Here is a 4,223-nt window from a genome sequence, read left to right as displayed (position 1 = left end):
GATACTGCCAATAGAAGTTTGGTGTTCCAGGATCAAAGGTTACACTCATACAGAACTATGAGCTTGGTATTCTGCAAAGAATTACACACAATATCATGATGACACTTTGCCAAATTAGCCTTAAAAATCATCCCCCAGGGGCTGGGGAGACAATCCAGTGGTTAAGAGCATATATTGATCTCTGAGAGGATCCAAATTCAGTTCCCACAAATGTGCACAAATCACTTCCAGCATTCAGTATGGGGGACTTGGTGGGAGGAGGAATCAAAGGTAGGATTTCAAAATTTCCAAACTTGATTTCAGTGGTTTATGTATCAAACAAATATAGCTTGGGGCTAATAGTTTTATATTTCAGGTTTCTTCCTCCTTCTTATGACTTTAGCTAAGTCTTCAAGATATGGCACCTATAACAATCGTAACAAGTTATTATAAGAAATTGAATCTGCAGTTCTTTTTTAAATAATCAGATTAAATTCAGGGTACATTTCCTATCATAAGAATTTCAAAGGGTTTAAAATCTGGGACATATTTTTTTTCCTGAGCTGTTACAGGAACTAATGTGGGAGGAAAAAAGAGAGGAGGCAGCGGAAGTGGAGGAAAAGGAGGAAAAAGGCGGAGGAGGAAGAGGGGGCGGAGGAGAATTACGGAAGGAGGCAGTCAAGAAAGCATGCTCAGAAAAACCATGTTCCCACAAAGAAGCAATTCTATTAAGGAGTTTGGCTTGCTAAGGAACTAGATACATTTTTATCTGGACTTTAACTTGGAAGATGACAGCGTTTTCTCACACACAAAGCAGCGAATTTTCTTAGAATACCAACAAGTGGGATTCGGAGAATTATGTGCTGAGGACATAATGATCACTTCAAAAATAAACAAAAAACTTTTGGTTTATTTCTCACTGGAAGAGAGCCCACAAAACACGAAGCTTTTTTTTCAAAAGAGAAATCTGATGGAGAAGCTCCATCTGAGGAAACATGAACTTGAACATCCGGGGAGGTGGGAGTAGGAAACTGCTCACGCTATTTTTTTCTCCTTTATTATATTTTCTCTTCCTGATAATTTTGGAATAGCATCATGTCCCAAATTCTTCCAGCTACTGCTAATGTGCTGAACTTCCTGTTCCTGTGGCAGAAATCCATCAATCCTTTGTCTTTTCACTATTAATTCTTTTCCTCAATATAGGTCACTTGAGTCTAAATTACTCAGTTACAGATAAAATATAACTCTCCACTAGAGGGACGTATTTTTATCTCAACATTCAAAGAGTTGCCTTTTCCTCATGTCAAGTGTTAATGGGGTGACGTTCATAACTCTTCAGGAGGACATCATAATTTAGAGCTTTATGCTCCCTTTGGGAATTAGACAGATCTTCCATGAACATAAAAAGAGAATTATGTGACTTAGAGGAGGCAAGATCACACCCTTTAGTTTAATCTAATGATGCAAATTGTGACTTCTACACAATGTGGACAACTCCTCTGAAACCAGAACACCACATATGGAAAAGTCATTATAACACTCAGAACTGTTGCCTACACCCCAAAGCGTACAGGACAAATTAGAATAAGCTCTCAATCTCTCAGGGACCTTCCTCACTCTTTATTGTATTTATTACTTTTATTTCTTCTGTGGTGTTAATGACTGAAACTCCAGGTCTCAGACATGTTAGGCAAGTGCTCTACCACTGAACTATCCTGTACCCCTGTTCTTGATTCTAACTAACAGCTTCCTGTGCTTTTAATAAGGAAAATCCACTTTATTAGAGTATCAAGGTCCTCAAGTGATAAACACATTATAATTAAATTTATGGCTACTTACAAAAGGACCCTATAAAGCATCTACCCCTAAACCTGACCTGAAAATAAGTCACCATACATATGGATTATTTTTATCCATTTTGTAAGATTTATATGTAAGGTTGTGCATCTATAAGGTGTTAAGTAAAGACCACAACACTTAAACAATGCTGATGAAAATTAATTAATCTAAATTACTGAAAAATCAAGTGTTTACTCAAGTGGTATATTGTAGATAATATTCAAAAAATTTTTAACTTTTAAAATTGATATTTTTCTACTAATATGTTATATAACTTTTAAAACTTCCTTTATTCATATAATCTGTAAGAAGAAAATAACCCCACAGTCCACAGCTGACTATGCAAAGTTGCTTAGCATCATGTAACAAATGGTTCACCCAGACCTAGAAACTTTTCTGAGCTGAGTAATAGATCAATCAGTAAAGCGGTTTGTTGCAGCCGCCTGCAGCTACATACAAACGAACGGGGTCTTCTGGAAGAGGAGTAGGAGCCTAAGAGAATAAAGGGAACCACTGGACTGCTAGAGGAAATAAAAAAATGGGCTGAGGCATGGTTCTGCTTTCAGTCTAGAAAGTATTATTCAACTGAGAATATGATTTATTGTCAGGCAGGCAAAAGCCCCCGTCCTCAGTCCGCCAGCATTTAGTGGCCCAATCAGCATCTTCATCTTGGGTCTTTGGAGGCGGGCATAGCTGTTAGCAGGACCCTGGAGGCAGAGAAGTGGCAGGAACAAAAAGGGCTTTGTTTAAGTCAGGAAGCCTCGCCCAATGTAGGCTGGCTATTTGTGGCAAGGCAAGGTCTGAGACAGCCAGCTCCTGGCTGGGGAGGGTCACAGTGGTTGCAAGCAAAAGTTGGGATAGCAGATAGCAGCACACACTTAAAATCCCAGTCCCAGTGCCCAACAGGTAAGATTCTTTGGTCCTGCTGGCCTACCATCCCAGACTACTCCAAGCCATCTGAGAGCTGGGGAGGAGCGATAGGTCCACAGTCAAAAGCCCCTGCTCCCCAGTTTTGTAACAAGTCCATGAAACAAGCTGAGCATTCCACAAATACCTCCAACAGTAGCTCCAGGGGATTCAGAGATCTGATCCCTTTCTTCGGCCCAGGTGAGTGCACCTACAAAGACACACACACATAAAGACAATAAATTTTTGAAGACAAGGCAAAACAAGGTGAGCCAGTGTCTGAGAAATGACAGCCAGGGTTGACCTTTGGCCACCACAGGCATACATATCTTCACACACACACACACACACACACTGACGGGGGGGGGGTTGGGGGGAGGTATTTCTTTAAGCAAATCCGTATTTGGGATGCTACTGGGGGTTAGGTTAAATAAGACTCCAGATGGTAGTCAGAGGCACTGAAATGCACAAAGGTCGCCAGTGAATATATTTTCTTCTAAGGATGAATGCACACTGATGACTTACTCTTATTTTAGGCATTCTTTCAGCAAAGTCATTCCATTTCCTGGAACATTACAGACTATAAAGGGGAGAACAACAGTTGAAGCTCACTTGTAACAAGAAGGATTATCTAACACTGGAGGGAGGGACCAGAAATAATAGATCATTTGATACAAGTATAAATAAGTGATAGCCCTCCCCTTGATCCTTAAGTATACCTCACCTCATTCTTACTCTCCAAGTGGGAAAAAAAATCACAACCAAAATAGAAACACAACCCTAGCTATCTTACACACAGCTTCAAATTCTACTTAGAAAGTTATTGCCAATGGCAATGAAAGATATTATTTACTGTATAGAAGTTTCCATTCTGACTAAACTTGTTATTGTTAAGGTTCTGTCCAAAGAAGAGACAGCTATACTTAGCTAAGCAAGTCTCCCTTGAGGACTTTGATGTCCCAGCGTGATATGGGAAAACTGATTACGTTTTATGATTTACCTATGATTTACCTATGCTAAACTGATCTCACTGACATACACTGGGCCCTATTCTAGGAAAGATACTACTTAATGAACACTACAGATTTGGAATGAATCACTGTGTTGTACATGTTAGTGGAACCCCTGATCCATTTCATTTTTTAATTCATTCATCAATAATTAATGACCAGTACTAGAAATTCTGGACACATGTGTCTCACATACCCCTCTTTCCCCATTCAAGCACTATTTCAACAAGGAAAGAGAGTGATGGTAATGAGAGCTAAGGGTCCAATACTGTGACTTCTTTTGGGGCTGGAGAGATGACTCAGTGTGTAAGAGCACTTGATGTTTTCTCCTGCAGAACTGAATTCAGATTCCAGCACCCAGCTCAGGCAGCTCACATATGCCTTTAATTCCAGCTCCAAGAGATTTTGTGTGACTTCTGGCCCCTGCAGGCACATACACACTGATATATATATATATATATATATATATATATATATATATATATATAT

At 39.5% G+C, this 4,223-nt stretch overlaps 1 long non-coding RNA gene across 1 annotated transcript in view; it reads right to left on the bottom strand.

The window, feature by feature from the left end:
- Positions 1-2,372: 2,372 nt before the first annotated feature.
- Positions 2,373-4,223, bottom strand: part of LOC116099306 — a 14,295-nt gene continuing 12,444 nt past the window's right edge. The window contains exons 2-3 of the long non-coding RNA XR_004122201.1: positions 2,873-2,935; positions 2,373-2,525 (exon numbers count right to left, since the gene is read on the bottom strand). This is a non-coding gene — a long non-coding RNA (uncharacterized LOC116099306). The remainder of the gene's footprint in view (positions 2,526-2,872; positions 2,936-4,223) is intronic.

The sequence above is a fragment of the Mastomys coucha genome, unplaced genomic scaffold (genome assembly GCF_008632895.1).
Source record: "Mastomys coucha isolate ucsf_1 unplaced genomic scaffold, UCSF_Mcou_1 pScaffold20, whole genome shotgun sequence".
Classification (NCBI taxonomy): domain Eukaryota; kingdom Metazoa; phylum Chordata; class Mammalia; order Rodentia; family Muridae; genus Mastomys; species Mastomys coucha.
Note: the sequence above shows the minus strand (reverse complement) of the source record. Positions and strands in the feature narration are given on the sequence as shown.